This window comes from Dreissena polymorpha, chromosome 1, assembly GCF_020536995.1.
Source record: "Dreissena polymorpha isolate Duluth1 chromosome 1, UMN_Dpol_1.0, whole genome shotgun sequence".
In the NCBI taxonomy this organism is placed as follows: Eukaryota; Metazoa; Mollusca; class Bivalvia; order Myida; family Dreissenidae; genus Dreissena; species Dreissena polymorpha.
The window spans coordinates 3,898,682-3,917,088 of NC_068355.1; positions in this window are offsets into that span (position 1 = coordinate 3,898,682).

Genomic DNA, 18,407 nt, shown 5'->3' on the forward strand with positions numbered 1-18,407 from the left:
ATTGTCACAAAACCAGGTTTTCATTGTGAAAAAAAATCTGATAAAGGGAGAAAACTCAAACTGAACTTTTGAAATGAACAAACAAAATTAACCCCCTTTGTAAGTTTTTTTTTTTTAATCTATTTTTAGTTGTGGCGACCTTGACATTTGAGATATTGACGTGATTCTTTCGTGCGACACACCGTCCCATGATGGTGAACAAATGTGCCAAATGATTTTAAAATCTCGCATTGAATGACATAGTTATGGCCAGGAAAAGCTCATTTATGGCCATTTTTGACCTTTGAACTCAAAGTGTGACCTTGACCTTGGAGATATCGACGTAATTATTTCGCGCGACACACCGTCCAATGATGGTGAACAAATGTGCCAAATGATTTTAAAATCTGACAATGAACGACATAGTTATGGCCCGGACAAGCTTGTTCCGCCCGCCCGCCAGCCAGCCAGCCAGCCCGCCCGCATTCGCCAATCTAATAACCAGTTTTTTCCTTCGGAAAACCTGGTTAAAAACACGGAAGAATGGTAGATTTTTCCCCCAAAAAATAGAAAATTCGGTCGGAAAACAGCATAAACCGGATGAACAGTAAACATTTCAACAAAATAAAACTACTTAGAAATATTGCAAGAAATTGTTTGATATTCCAGCATGTAGAGTAATCACTGTGCTTCAAATACTGAAATTTTGATAGCATTCTATGAAATATAAACGAAGAAAGAGCCTGTTTTAATAGGTGGTATTCATGAAGTTGCTGATACTTTGATTCCCGATATAGGGCACTTCGGATAACAGAGACTTTCAACAAATTGGGCACTCTGATAACCGAGTTTTATCTTCTACCTGAAATGCATGTATGTATATTATGGCTATTCTTACCAAACATTTTCTAGTACGAATCAATTTGCATTGTCAAGCCCGAAACGTTGGGAATCTATGCATAACGTAATTACATACACATGTAAAATATAACCAATGGCGTTGTTCGTTTTCAAAAATCTTATTACTATTAATTTATATAATTTATTTTATAAGTGCAAATTGTAAATAAGATTAAAATGCTTATTTCTGAAGTAATATATTTCAAGTGACGACCGAAAATAATTGTCTAAATAATAAACTTGTTTTTAAGTGGTAGATTGAGATTAAGAGAATTGAAAATGCAACGGATCATGTGGATCAACACGACTGTGGGGGAAATAAGTCAATATGCCGTGGCTGCCTTGTGCGCCATATGTAAACGGACGACTTAAATCCCAGTGATCGGGGGGTAAATGTCAAAGTCGATTGAATCATAGTGAGTAATCAGACTATAAAAGCATGCCTTTACCTTTATATTTTTACCTTTTGAATGTGTTCAATTGAACTTATAGCAGGACTCTAGATAAGGGGAGCAATGGGTCTTAAAGCGGCCAATAAACCTCATAAAATCCTTTGTCATTGGTGCTCATTAGAATCGCATCATGAAGACGATACTAATGCGTAGCCACACAATTTAAAAGTGGTTGGAAAACTCCCTTTATATTGAGATCTACTTATAGGAAGCACTTCCCTTTACACTTCCCTTTCCCTGTTATTATCATATTCCAAAGGGATAAGCACATGTTTCGGTAATTCGTTTTTAATTTGCGTCAGTATATACATTTTTATTTATTGCCTGCTTACTATAGCAGTATTCCACAGCGAATTCTGCATTTCTGATTCACTAAATAGAGTGTGTTATATCTGGTAAAAAGTGTCGCGTTATCTGGAATCGAAGTGCCATTGTATTTGAGATGATCGGTAAAAGAAGTGCCCATGAAAATTTGGTAGCCGACTCTTAAAACATTTCAATTTCCTCAAATACGTTATTCAACTAAAATTTAACATGTTGTAACATTAATGGACATATTGATCTTTTATTTCGATTAGTTGGCACGTTCTTGATTTATTTCCAAGTATTTTTATTTTGTTGAAATACGTACTGATCATCGAATTCATGACGATTATCGATAAAATTGTATCTTTTTTTTATAATCCACTGTTGTTTTTTTTTCACGTCTTTCTTGCTCCGCTATACGAAATACTATACCATTATTCGACCAAACAATGTAACGTGTCTGAAAATCAAATGAACAGAACATAACTGCAAAAAAGCTGACGAACTCAACTCTCGCGCGTGGCTTTTGTTGTTATCTGGTATCGAAGTGCCATCTGTTTTCAAAGTATCCGCACACCCGGCGTGGCTTAAGAAGTCACATTTTTGCCAGTCGTTATGAAACTTGCTCATAGCTTTTGTTTTAATAATATCTCGACCGGTTTCGGAAATTATATCCATCATTAGTGCAACTTGTCCGCTAGATAGTGTTCCTTTCATAAAGTACACGCTGCAATTATGCGAACACAAAATTGCGTTCAGTTTATACCGTGTGGGATGGGCATGTTATGATCATTTTACAAACATTGACATTTAAAATAACACCTTTGTTTATTGACTTTCTTTTATGTCAACGCATCTTTGTATGCTTAACTGACCGTATGGTAGAATTTGTATGCTCCCCCAAAGATTTAGGGGGGGACATATAGTCGCCGCTTAATCTGTCTGTGCTTTTGTCCGTCCGTGCACAATTTTTGTCCGGGCTATTTCTCAGCAATTAATGACCGGAATTCAATTAAACTTTATGGGAAGCTTCACTACCAAGAGGAGATGTGCACATTATCAGCCGGTTCTGGTCGGATGATTTTTCACATAGTTATGGCCCTTTGAAATTTTCTATTAACTGTACATATAGTGCAATTCATGTCCCCCCAACTACTGACTGGAATTAAATGAAGCTTTATGGGAAGCTTAACTACCTTGAGGAGATGCGCATGTTATTTGTGGGTTCTGGTTAGATGATTTATTTAGAGAGTTATGACCCTTTGAAATTGTTATGTTGCTAAACCATCCATCGTATAATTTTGTCCAAAGTTATGCCCCTCAAGACGTTTCCTTTTATCTGAATATATAGTGCACTATTGTGGCAAAAACCCCTTTGGGGAGCATCACCCGTCTCCGACGGTTTCTTGTTTAAACTACTTGCGCAATATTTACCCTATAGCCTGCTACTTCTGTTAAGGCCGTTAAATAGTACATGTTCAGTCAGATCTATAAGCAGTGAATGTCTTTGGGGAAAAAACGATTTCCTCATAAATCACGGACAAATATATGAAAATACATGTACACATTGTTTTTGTATTTGTTCAATGTCATTAATTTTGATCGTTTTATCTATTAAAACGAACAATATATGTATAACTAACGCATACGTTAATAGTGTTTTTAAGTACTGACACTGTATATGCAACACTATTTCCTTTCGCTTGGACAAGTTGGCATCCCTTAATATGTATTTGTTTGATAGTTCAGGCAACGCAGGTCAGGCTTAAAATACCCGACATACATGTACCAGCAGCAGAAGCCAAATGTGCGACAGGATATGGGCTCTGAGACTGCTATGAACTCAGAATTGTGAACACGATCCACAAACGTTCACTTCGTAAACCTCAACCAAAATTGTCAAAATTATTCAAATCGGTCTGGTTCGCTGCATATGTAGGTCACCAGAGACAATTGAATTATGAAACATATTCTTTTCAAAGAGGAAACTTGATCAAGGTGTGTAGAGGACCACCTCTTTAATATATTAAATACAAACCGCGTGAATTTTTAATGAGAGCCTAGTGATTTCAAATACTAAAACCAATAGGCTCGGTTAAAAATAATGCGGTTTGTATTTAATATATTATAGAAGTGGTCCTCTACACACCTTGTTCAAGTCATGCTCGTTAGATTTCCAGCTTCTGCCACAAAGCGCCGATAAGAACCAATTAGCAAAATATATTACACAGATGAAAAAATATTTTATCAAACCAATATTTTTTTATTTGCTAAATTTCGTTCTACATCGCAATGCAGATCCTGTAAACTTGAAACCACATGTTTTCACGCATTGGATCGCCGGTCCGTTGAGGGTGAATTAATATTATGATCGGAGAAAGTAGTCTTATAATGTAATATCTTGGTGTCATTATTTTGCGTCGATTGAAAAATGTAGGAAAACAATCCAGGACTTTTAAAATGTGTCCGCCTAGCCGACGGTTGTATACTGTTTAGAAACTAAATTGTCTACAGCTTTGACATTTTGTTTGTGACTTAATATGGCGGACCTCTACAGCGTTCGTCCAAATGATGCTATTGTGGTCAACAATAGCCATGTCCTGATGTCCCATGCTTTATTACAAAATATAAATAAATATATTTTTCTGAAAACAAAAGTGTTTCGGTTTTACTTGTTGTATGTTACATCATTAAGTGGCTAAATTGGTGTTACCCGGGGATAACTTGTTTTCTTTTTATGTATTGTCAGTACTCCACAATGAAATTTCAACACATCGAATCAAATCAATATTGATGTATTGTCGGTATGAATACACAATATTATAAACATAAGCTATGAATAGCTTTTGACCGACTTTATTACACAAACATAACAATATAACAAATAAGCATAGGGACACAAAGTTAAGAAATGACATGGAAACGCAAATTATAAGTTAATTTATAAATCACATTGCAGAATCACAGTGAGAAACATACATATAAGATTATACTAAAAAATCAGATGCCATACAGAGAGAAGCCGCGTCCAAACCCGCCGACTCTACAAGAGGGTCGGTGGCCTGGAGCACGCTGACCTTGAAAATCGCTATTTAATCATAAGACTAAAGAGGGGAGATCATCGGCTTCTCTGGTTCGGTGGTTCGGACAAAGCTCTCAGATGGTATTGACATAACCGAAAGTCAATTGAAGCCTAAAAGGGAGTAATACATTAGTTTATTTAAAAGCTGTGTGAAAGCTGCTTATTGTGACCCTTACCGGGTCTAAACACTGCCATAAAAGGAGAAATGGTAAAACACTGACATAGATAAAAGAACACAAAAGTGCGACACTTAAAATAAGTTTAAAGAACTTATCACCTCAAATCAGATTTGAAGGGCACTGATCAGCAGCTTTCACACCATAAAAACAACATCATATCATACATGTCACCAAGAGGCAACATTGTTTCAACGAGTCATATGACTCTGAACATTACAGACGTACAGCACATTAGAGTTTTAGTCTGATCCAAGACTCTAGCATATTTATGTTGATAAGTTAGACGGATTAACTTGATTATCATATCTGTAAAGTAGGTTTTAATTTAAGATTTATGCTGAAGACATATTATTATTCAGGTTTTAACAATCTTAATTAATACACAGTTGCGCCATAATTGTAACATTACATAACGTATTAATTTAAGTTCCGTCAGAGAACCGTCCCATTCAATTATGTCCTTGCGCGCCCGCGGCTGCATTATGTGTGTCCATGCACTTTTACCTCATTGACGTGCTAGAATTACGAAATTTATAACGAATTTTTAAATATAGAAAAAAATTCCAACTATTTAGTTGTTTCAGAAAGTGTTTCAGAACATAACAAAAAGATCGTATACGATTTCCGATATATAGAAAATACTAAAAATTTAGAATTATAAGGTGTGAAAAATTATTACTTTTTAAACAAAGGCGAGGATAAGATAATACTTTTGATGAAAATATCTTGATTATATGATCGCAATATATAGTAGCATATCGATATTGCTACTCGGGTAAAAAAGTAACTGGCGTACATACGAAAGGTGTTTTGTTACATGCATCTATAAAGTAAACCTATTAATTGTTTTGCTCAGAATGACTAAATTTAGAGAATGGTTTTTCAATATATTTCATTTGTTGCCGGCCTAGCTACGCGCAATTTGCGTACTTTGGGTTCGACGACAAACTATCGAATCAATCGAGGTTTAAAGTTTTAATAGATCGATAAAGGTATCTGAAATAGAAACAATTAATACATGCAATTAGGTATATAATCAAGATAATATATGTATGCATTCAAATGAAATACACATGAATAATGACTAGCGTTGCATGGCGGTGTAAATATTACTCGCAATAATTTATTTTAATAAATAACTAATAAACACAACCGTAACCGTCAGATGTCTTAAATAACAATACAAACAATTGACAGATAAAATAAATAAAAGATTCAAATAAGTTACCTGCAGGAATATAAAATGTCCTACACAAATAATATAATGTTTCAATCAAAGATTGAATGGCTGTCTGAAGCAACCTTCAGCAAACAACTGAATAAAGGAGGGAAAGTGTATGATTGGTTGTTACGTGCACGTGCTAAATTAGGTTACAACTATATGTTAACTATAAAATAACTAAGACTACAGACTTTATATCAGAGCTACCTAAAACTACTCGACATGAATAACGAATAACTTACTAACGATAAATATGAATGTATACCCTGTGACATATTCCCCCTGCTATAGAAATGTCGTCCCGACATTAATTTATATATGTTCTATAAATTCATAGAACACGCGGTGATAAAACATATACGTTCATCAAGTTACTACTTCCAAAGTTTGCAATAACACAAACACATGGTATCAATCATAAGTTTTATTATAAAACATTCAAGTACAATAACTTGCACATTTTTTTCGTAACAACACAAACAAATGGTACGTATCCATCATAAATTTTATTATACAAACATTTAAGTACGATATATGGCAATTTTTATAAAGACACATATTTACATCATTTTTTAAAATAACTCTATAACTTATGCCACACTTCTGTCTATAAGCAAACACTTCACATTATCATATCACTGTTAGTCTTTACCGTTCATATATAACACGAACCCGCAACGTAGAAGTTCGGCGCTTTACGTTGGCGGTTCGAGCGACGTATGGGTACACTACCGTCGTCATAGTTGTCACGTGATTGTGTCCGTCGTTGCGGTATAACGTATCTCGGAGCTTTCTGCTCTTTATTTTGATGTTGCTCCGTTATTCCCAATGGCAGCAACAAGTTTCTGTGGACACGACGTATACGTTTGGAGTGAGGTTGATCCTTCTTGACGTCATACACGGGAATTTCAGTATTTGGCTGGTCAATTACCACATATGGCACATCTTCCCACTTGTCAGCGATTTTCTGTTTCCCGCGTTGAGTCACATTTCTAACTAAAACCAAATCACCTGGAATGATTTTAGTGGCTCTAGCTTTAGTGTCATATACCCTCTTACTTTTCTCTGCATTTTGAAATGCGTTCTCTTTCGCACGACTATACGCAGTCGCCAATCTGTCGCGAAGTTTGCGGCTGTACTCATTTTGGAACACCTTCCCATTATCGTTCGACGGTAAATCAAGTAGTGCGTCGATCGCTAACCTTGGGTGACGTCCGAACATTAAGTAGTACGGCGAATAACCAGTACTGGTATGAATTGTGCTGTTGTACGCATGAACCATCGGTGCCACATACGACTTCCAGTCGATTTCTTGTCCTCCTCGAGTGTGGACAACATGTGCAGCAGTGTCTGGTTAAATCTCTCTGTCATCCCATTACCCATAGGGTGATATGGAGTTGTTCTAGATTGTTCAATTCCAGCTAACTTGCACAGTTCGCTTATAAGGCCAGACATAAAATTGGTACCTTGATCACTGTGTAAACGCGCCGGAAAGCCGTAATGCACAAAAAACTTCTCAAACAAAACTTTCGCTGTTGTTCTTGCTGTCTGATTTGTCGTTGGGAACGCCTGCGTATATCGCGTAAAATGATCGGTGATAACTAAAATATGCTCGTATCCACCTTTTGATTTTTCTAAACTCAAGAAGTCTATGCAAACAAGCTCCATTGGTGATGAGGTTGTAATGTTCACAAGAGAACTAATTTTGGCTGGAGTTTTGCTTCTTATGCATCGGGCGCAATTACTAATCTTGTCTTTTACAAAGCTTTCCATGCCAGGCCAAAAGAATCTTTGTTTGAATAATGATAGTGTCCGATCACGTCCTTGGTGGCCGAGGTCATCATGCTGGCTTGAAAACACTATCTCCCGTAATGCTTCTGGCAAAACTAATTGGCTGTACTCCTGCTCACATATCTCAGTTCTTCGGTATAAAACCCCATCCTTCAACTCAAGACTGGGCCAGTGTCTGCTATATTTCAAAACACCGGTACATGAGTCTGAGGAAGATGATACAGAAGGTCTTGTGCCAACTTGTAATTTATGAATAACCTTGGAAATTACTGGGTCGGCCAGCTGTGACTTTCTCCAATTGTGAGAACTCAGGGCGTATGTTTGCAAGACATCTTCTGGAACTTGATCACAAGCCTCAGGTTTTTTCTTTTACAGGTGCGGATGTACTGAAACAGTAGGGCGCTTGTTCAATCCCTGCTGTTACGGCAGTGGTTATAGCAGCTATTGTTTCTGGTTGCACTACCACCCTGCTTAAACCATCTGCGTCGGCGTTGTTTTTACCTGCCCGATAACGTGTCGTAAAGGTGTAGTTTGATAACGCAGCAAGCCATCGTTGCCCTGTCGCGTCCAACTTAGCACTCGTTAGCACGTAGGTAAGTGGGTTATTGTCCGTTATAACCTCAACTTCCGCGCCGTAAAGATAGTCGTGAAACTTTTCCGTCATTGACCATTTCAACGCTAAAAATTCCAACTTGTGCGCAGGATAATGCTTCTCTGACGGTTTAAGTGAACGGCTTGCATAGGCTATGACCTTTTCGTGGCCGTCTTGGCGTTGATAAAGTACAGCACCCAATCCCTTTGAGGAGGCATCTGTGTGCAGAATAAACGGCAATGTATAGTCTGCATAGCCTAAAATAGGTGGATTGGTAAGCTTTTTCTTTAACTCCTCAAAAGCAGTCTGTTGGTCGGATCCCCATTTAAATGGAACTGGTTTTATTGCTTTGTTGTTTCTTTGTGTTGTACGTTTAGTCGGATGGCCTATCAGCAGGTTATTTAATGGCCTTGCAATGGAAGCGAACCCTTTAATGAATCGCCGATAATAGCCAACAAAGCCGAGAAATTGGCTTACTTGTTTCACAGACTTTGGGGTTGGCCAATTTTTTACTGCTTCAATTTTGACCGGATCTGCTTCTATGCCATCTGCTGATACAACATGGCCAAGGTAAGTGGTTCTTGTCTTGAAGAATTCACATTTTGATGGTTTGATCTTGAGGTTATATTCAGCCAAACGACAGAACACTTGGTCTAGTCTTGCAATCATGGTATTGACATCTTTGGAAAAAATAATGATGTCATCCAAATAAATGAGGCAATCTCTAAGATTTAAATCGCCCATACAGCGTTCCATCAATCTTTGAAAGGTTGCGGGGGTGTTGCAAAGTCCGAATGGAAGGCGGTTACATTGATAAAACCCTAGTCCACCCACTTGAAACGCTGTCTTTTCCTTGTCCTCTTCTTCTAACTCCACCTGCCAGTATCCACATTTCAAGTCCAACTTTGAAAAGTACCGTGATCCTGCTAACAGATGAAGTGTGTCCTCAACTTTTGGTATTGCATAACTATCTTTCTTGGTGTTTGCATTTAGTTTTCTAAAATCTATACAAAATCGTATGGTTCCATCTTTTTTCCTGACGATTACACAATTCGATGACCATGGACTTTGAGATTCTTGTATAGCTCCCATTTCTAACATTTCTTTGAGATGTTCTCGGACTTCATTGAAAAGAGCTGGGGGAACTCGTCGAAAAGGCTCTTTAAAAGGTTCCGGATTTGTCAGTTTGATGGAGTGCTTAACTGCGGTTGTGTGTCCGATGTCAAATTTTTTACATGGGTTGAAACTTTTTTATAAGTGGGTAGCAAATTTATTGATTGTCTTGATCCCAAATTATGACCTTTAAACTAGCACCTGAGCTATCTACGTGCCTACCTGTCTGTATTGTACTACTTAATGTACTTCTATTGTTATTGAAACCGGATTAGTGACAGTGAAAACACAGTTTACACAAATGCAGGGGCGTATGTTAAACGGGACAACCTATGGTTAGTGCATTGAACCAAAAAATCTTTAACCTAGGTTGGACAAAAATTTACATTTACATTAATTAAAAAATTAATGATATAAAGTGAACAATAGTATATATCAAATATTATCAAATAAATAAACTAACTAATCAATAATAAAATGTACAGCTCACCACACCGCCATGCGTCATGAGAAATAATCACTATTGTCAGTGTTTATACACCAAGTCACACACAGTTTACACACTTCCAGCGACGAATGGTCCTTGGTCCTGATGATGTGACGTAACGGTCTTGAAGAGGGCCCTTAGCATGCTTTAACGTTAACCCGGGTATTAAACGACGTCTTATGTGGCCATCAAGTGTAGATCCTCGTGAAAGGATTGTGCACACGGATTGTCCAAATTATATTATTTGATCGATCAGTGAAGAACGTTGGGCGCCATTGTTGCCGGCCTAGCTACGCGCAATTTGCGTACTTTGGGTTCGACGACAAACTATCGAATCAATCGAGGTTTAAAGTTTGAATAGATCGATAAAGGTATCTGAAATAGAAACAATTAATACATGCAATTAGGTATATAATCAAGATAATATATGTATGCATTCAAATGAAATACACATGAATAATGACTAGCGTTGCATGGCGGTGTGAATATTACTCGCAATAATTTATTTTAATAAATAACTAATAAACACAACCGTAACCGTCAGATGTCTTAAAAAACAATACAAACAATTGACAGATAAAATAAATAAAAGATTCAAATAAGTTACCTGCAGGAATATAAAATGTCCTATACAAATAATATAATGTTTCAATCAAAGATTGAATGGCTGTCTGAAGCAACCTTCAGCAAACAACTGAATAAAGGAGGGAAAGTGTATGATTGGTTGTTACGTGCACGTGCTAAATTAGGTTAAATACAACTATATGTTAACTATAAAATAATAAGACTACAGACTTTATATCAGAGCTACCTAAAACTACTCGACATGAATAACGAATAACTTACTAACGATAAATATGAATGTATACCCTGTGACACATTGTTTTACTTTTGTTATCATTATAGAACCACAAACACTTAAATTAAACGAATATTTTATCGTAAAACAAAGCAAACACATTAACACTCAGTGTTACTAATAGCAATAGCAATGTGTGTATATATATGTTATAACTGTCATTTTGATTATGAACATTAAATAACTATGCATTAAGTTAATATTGAATGCTATAAACGCATCATTAAAACGAAAATTAAACAGAAACTAAATCATCTTTTATACAATGCTTACAAGTACAACGAAATATGAAGAGAAAAAGAGCTTTCTAACCTCGAAAAGTTATTACAAAAAGGTATGATGGAAATGATAAAAACACGTGTGTGCATAGCGATAAAACTTTAACAGTACAGTGAACATATTAAGTTGTGTTCTTTTTGTTTTCAATGAATGATCATAATTAAAAAAAGTATACTTCTAGGGACTATTATATTCATCCTCAAAAGAAAATCAAAACACTGGCATGCAATGATACCTACTATCCAAGCACCTGAATTATCAAACGTATCACAGAGTGATGAATCTTCAAAGGGAAGAAACATGTAAAGATTATTTTTGAGACACCTGACACTGATCAGAAAAGGCCCTTTTTACCGAAAATGAAACAATAGAGATTCGTTTTATTACCTTAGTCTGGGGACGATTTTTTAAACATAAAAACTGAAAATCGACTTGCACTAAAGATTTGACAGTGATTCAGTTTGCCAAAAACATCGTCCTAAATTAAAAAAAAAACTACTCAACTTTCTAGTTCGTATCTGCTGATATCTATAATGTTGTCGAATAACGTTGGGATTTAGGTTAAAATTAACCAATAAGCGCATAATAGTTTACATGTAAAAACACTCAAAGGATAGCAAACACATATAAACAGTTTTGAAAATAATATTCCGATGCAAAATTATTAATACACTGGATTTATGCAGGCTGCGTGTATGTAAATTCAATCAATTTTAAAGTAATAAAACGAGTAACCATTCCATGAACGAAGCATTTTGATATTTACATAGCGTTTAAGGCTGTACTATATTACTATATGTTTATGTCAGACAGTTAGTTAACACATGTTTACAATGATATTATTTTTGTGCTTTCTGGCACAATTCAGTTGTAGGTGGCCCAATATAGTATTTACAGAAATAGGGGTTACCTTGAAGTCAGTTACTTCGTGGGTTGTTTCACCCAGAGTAGATCCACCAATTCCGGTGGTCTTCATAATCAACTAAAACATTTTTCCATTTTTTTTCCCGATAAAAAATAAACCCATTCTGAGTAAACACTCTAGATACCACGTCACTCAATTTCCGTCTAAAGCTGATAAACACTTGTAGTTTCAAAGGGGTAAGGTCTTCTATAACTATGATACCCGAAAGACAACGTGTGCGTTCTAGTCTAAGCACAGACTTACACATTGGCCCGGATGCGCCAAATATTATCCTCCCGTCCTTCCTTCTAGTATTTTTTTTAAACGGCGGGAATAACGTTTTTGTTTTGTCCTATCTTTAAACCTTATTCTTTGTTTCACATTTTAAAAAGAATTTCAGTCGTTTCATCTTAAGTTATTAAGGATTGGAGGCACATAACACGTTGTTTACTTGCTTCAATGGCCAAGGTCAATTTGAGCGAATCCGTCACACCTTTTTCTACAAACACCATATGCTTAGTGTCATTTACTTGTTAATCCGACCAGCACAATTCTGTAACTTCTAGTGTCCTTATTTATTTCACCGACTTGTGTAGTCATAAATGTGCAAACTATATTGTTCGTGTTGTAACTGACCAATATGTTCATTAAGCGTTTCGGGGCTAAATGTATGAATGGATGCTATGTCTAACGCACTCATGCTAGTATGATGTTCCGGAATCGTCGATGTGTTTGCCGGCTCAATGGCTTCATCTCCATCGGGTTTGTACTTAACCTCATCTACTTCGTCTTTTCTCTTTCCCGTGTGTGTATGATTTGCTTGTTTATAACTGTCGTCATCTTTAGGTAAAAGATGTGTGTGTAAGTCAATCAGAACAGGCACAAGGTAAAGAGTATGATTTAGATTATTCTAAATAAGGCAGATGGGGTTAAAACTCATGTTTACTTACATTTCTTGACATACGTTTTAGCTTGGAATTGCTTCAAATCGAAAGACGATAAATAAGTTTACGAAGTTTTGCATTGTGACAAATTTATGTGTATCCAAATAATGTAGTTTTACAAGTTCCTGCGCAGAGGGCTATTTTTGGATTTGTAAGATTCTTGTCTTCGTTGCACTTTGTTTGGCCATATATGTATTATAATATCATCAAAAGTACTACATTGTTTCAAAATCCATAAATTAAAAACATGCAATATGGAAGAACGTGTAAATATATGTCTGCACAATAAATATTCCCCGCGATCGTTACATAAGTGCCTGCTTATATAGAAGCAATAACAAAATTTAGTCTAAATATAGAATACTAAAACTCCAAAATTTGTATCAATATATAAATTCTTGTTACAATCTACTAGTTTTATGCGAAACAGGATTTCGTGACATGTAATGAAAGTATAGCAGGGAGCAATATATTCTGACCTTTCACCTTAACACGTGGTGGAAGTGGAGGTGGACATTCTTCATTTACCCAATATTCAGAGTCATCAAGCAATTGTTCAGTGACACTTTGATCAATGACACTCTCGTCATTTTCCTCTTCGTTAAAACAATTTTCTGAATATTCTGCGTGAATGTTGTAAATTGTTTGACACATGTGGTATCTATAAACAGAGACGTGTATAATGAAAAAAGTTCAACGGCCTGTTAATTTCGCACTTCTTCGAACAATTAAAAGATCTTTATCATTACTCTTCATCCCTTTTTATATAAGCTTTTAAAATAGATGTTGTTTTCAGATGATCTGCAATATTGTACATTGAATACATGAATGCACAGAGGCCATGCGTTTTTACTCCATGAACGCTCCTTTATCGATCTGGTCGGCCCGATGAGTAACAGGAGGATTTATTTAAGCCTCTTTTGGGGTTGGTACGGAGGATTATAAAATATTGTCTCTGATAGACAAAGGTGAGCAAAAACGTATTATTTTTCTGTGAATGTTCGTCTTTATTAAAAGCAATGTCAAAACATGTCGATAAATCTGTTATAAAACCTCTAATATTACAAACCGGTAGTTGCTTGCGAAGTAGTACCAGTCTCTGGGTTGCATCTCGTTCCTTCTATTTGGATAAAACCCGCAGATGACTGATCATTCACAATATACTAGTTTTATGCGGTACAGGATTTCGTGACATGTAATGAAGGTATAGCAAGGAGCAATATATTCTTACCTTTCACCTTAACACGTGGTTGAAGTGGAGGTGGGCATTCTTCTTCATTTACCCAATATTCACAGTCATCAATCGATTGTTCAGTGACACTTTGTTTAATGACACTCTCGTAATTTTCCTCTTCGTTAATACAATTTTCTGAATATTCTTCGTGAATGTTGTAAAATTGTTTGACAAATGTGGTATCTATAAACAGAGACGTGTATAATGAAAAACGCTCAACGGCCTGTTAATTTCGCACTTCTTCGAACAATTAAAAGATCTTTATCATTACTCTTCATCCCTTTTTATCTAAGCTTTCAAAATAGATGTTGTTTTCAGATGATCTGCAATATTGTACATTGAATAAATGAATGCACAGAGGCCATTCGTTTTTACTCCATGAACGCACCTTTATCGATTTGGTCGGTCCGATGATTGGTACGGAGGATTATAAAATATTGTCTCTGATAGACAAATGTAAGCAAAAACGTATTATTTTTCTGTGAGTGTTTGTCTTTATTAAAAGCAATGTCAAAACATGTCGATAAATCTGTTATAAAACCTCTAATATTACAAACCGGTAGTTGCTTGCGAAGTAGTAGCAGTCTCTGGGTTGCATCTCGTTCCTTCTATTTGGATAAAACCCGCAGATGACTGATCATTCACAATATACTAGTGTTATGCGGTACAGGATTTCGTGACATGTAATGAAGGTATAGCAAGGAGCAATATATTCTTACCTTTCACCTTAACACGTGGTTGAAGTGGAGGTGGGCATTCTTCTTCATTTACCCAATATTCACAGTCATCAATCGATTGTTCAGTGACACTTTGTTTAATGACACTCTCGTAATTTTCCTCTTCGTTAATACAATTTTCTGAATATTCTTCGTGAATGTTGTAAAATTGTTTGACAAATGTGGTATCTATAAACAGAGACGTGTATAATGAAAAACGCTCAACGGCCTGTTAATTTCGCACTTCTTCGAACAATTAAAAGATCTTTATCATTACTCTTCATCCCTTTTTATCTAAGCTTTCAAAATAGATGTTGTTTTCAGATGATCTGCAATATTGTACATTGAATAAATGAATGCACAGAGGCCATTCGTTTTTACTCCATGAACGCACCTTTATCGATTTGGTCGGTCCGATGATTGGTACGGAGGATTATAAAATATTGTCTCTGATAGACAAATGTAAGCAAAAACGTATTATTTTTCTGTGAGTGTTTGTCTTTATTAAAAGCAATGTCAAAACATGTCGATAAATCTGTTATAAAACCTCTAATATTACAAACCGGTAGTTGCTTGCGAAGTAGTAGCAGTCTCTGGGTTGCATCTCGTTCCTTCTATTTGGATAAAACCCGCAGAAGACTGATCATTCGTGTCTGTGATAGATGTGTCTCGCCGATCAACGAGAAAAAACGCAATGTCTGTGCTGATTGTTTCACGCGTATCAACTTGAACAAAGCCGCTGTCTGCGCTTTGGTTAGAGTAGTTGGCCGTGTCAGGAGTTTGTCGTAAAAATCGAAGTGGCATTGATTGCCCTTCCGGTAGATAGACAATTTTGAGCATTGTGTTCTCTGATATGTGTTGAACAGCGTGAACTGAAAGAACAACAGTTCAAGTACTGGTTATTTATCGTTCCTTCTATTTGGATAAAACCCGCAGATGACTGATCATTCACAATCTACTAGTTTTATGCGATACAGGATTTCGTGACATGTAATGAAAGTATAGAAGGGATCAATATATTCTTACCTTTCACCTTAACACGTGGTGGAAGTGGAGGTGGACATTCTTTTTCATTTACCCAATATTCACAGTCATCAAGCAATTGTTCAGTGACACTTTGATCAATGACACTCCTGTCATTTTCCTCTTCGTTAATACAATTTTCTGAATATTCTTCGTGAATGTTGTAAACTTGTTTGACAAATGTGGTATCTATAAACAGAGACGTGTATAATGAAAAACGTTCAACGGCCTGTTAATTTCGCACTTCTTCGAACAATTAAAAGATCTTTATCATTACTCTTCATCCCTTTTTATCTAAGCTTTTAAAATAGATGCTGTTTACCTATTATATGTTTACATTAAACAAATACTTGAAAATAATTATTGGGGCATTTATTCTACGAATAAAACATGTGTAACCCATTCAATGTGCAACAAAGATAATCGCTGTGGAAGTCCATCGATAAAACCTGAAGGTAGTGCAGTATTCTCGTAAGCAATGTCCGGTCCGGCAGTATCTGCTTCTGATTCGGTCATATCTGTTGCCATATCATATAAATCTTCTCGCTCTTGAGGGGATGGCTGCTCACAAGATGACACGATTGTGCCTGAATTGTTCGTCGTAAATGGAGTTGGGAGAGGTCTCGAATCCGTTTTTGTTGATAATGTTCGTGGGGGCCTGGGTCGTGGTTGACGTGGTGGTGGTGGTGGCGGCGGCGGCGGCGGCGGCGGCGGCGGCGTTGGAGCTTGTATATCACTAAGCGATGTTGTGGAATGATTTTGACTTCCAGATCGATTTGAACCAACAAAACCTACAATGAAAACATTAATTACAGATAATAATACCTGTACAAATCTGCGCAGTATTATCCACCTGCTGTTAATTCATTACAATACATGAACGTACAGGTAAAATGTTTTTTTATTACCATAATGCTATTCCTAAGACAACCATCTGTATAGTGGTCTTCACATGGCGAAACATTTTTATTCATGTACAAATCACATTTGTTTAGAAAGGAATATATTAATAGGTTATATACCCCCACAGAAATTGGAGTGTACAATATAATGACAATTCACCTATATGGAGTTGTGGAATGTCTAGCAGTTCCACGGCATCAGAAAGATCTGCATGCTTAAGCGCGTCTACGAAGTGACTGTACCAGTACACGTGCCTGTGTTGGATAATGTCAAGTAGTATATCCACAGCATTTCCCACTCCATCCGACTCTTCCGCATCATGTATCAGTTGTACATCAGCATCATTAAGTACACCAGTATTCCACAAATAACGAGTTACTCTTGACGGTAAAATCAGTGGCTTAATCACATCAGACATGATCGAAATGAACGTGTTTTGATTAAGAATGTTGATATCACCCAAAAGCCTAGTTAAGTGTTCATATCCTGAAATTAAGGCAACTATAATGGCATTCATATTGGCTTGGCTTAATCGATTTCTGTGAATTATTTTGAACTTTCATCATGAAGTATCACTGCAGATGATAACACGTGTGAGTTATTAATATCATTTTTCAACTTAAACAAACCACTTACCACATCTTTGCAGTCCAACCATGAACTTTATTTTATGATTGTATTTTTTTTATTCTAAAAGTCGCTCAATCAACAACACTACTGCAGAAGTTTTGTTCCGATTTGCAATATGTTTAAATTCATGCGGATATTCTGAAATATATAAATCGCATGGAAACTTATAACAATAGAATTGTTTTCTTATATTTTAATAACACGATCGAACGCAACTTGTATACCCTTACTTTATTATGATAAATAAAAGAATAATTATATATACAGACACGTTTTTAATTCATAAAGGAAACGTCAATATTAATTTACAGCATTTCAGATACAATCATACATTCTATGCATAATATACTGAGCATGATTGATAATGTATACTATGATTGCAAATAATCATTTACGTAATGAGCGCAGCTATCACAACACAACTTATTTACATCAGTTCGCGTTAGAATCACTTTTATGTATCTCTGTTTCAACGCAACGTTGTGACTGATACAATGGTTTTTAACATATATGAAAGGAAACCAGATCTGATATGAGGTAAACATACTGCTTATGCACTTACCCACAAATGACAAATGTGGAAGTATTTTGTGAATATCAATAGACGCAACGATTACTTTTCTGGAAACGGTAAGTTTGGTTTGAAAATGTTGCCAGGCAATCACCTCTTCCGATGGACCATACGCTACATCTGAAATTCATTACATTAAATGGCTTCCGAAAATCCTGTCAGCAATTGTTCGTTTCTGACATTCCAATATGTAAAATACGGGAATAAGGAAACTCCAGAGCATCATCAGGAGTGAAAATCT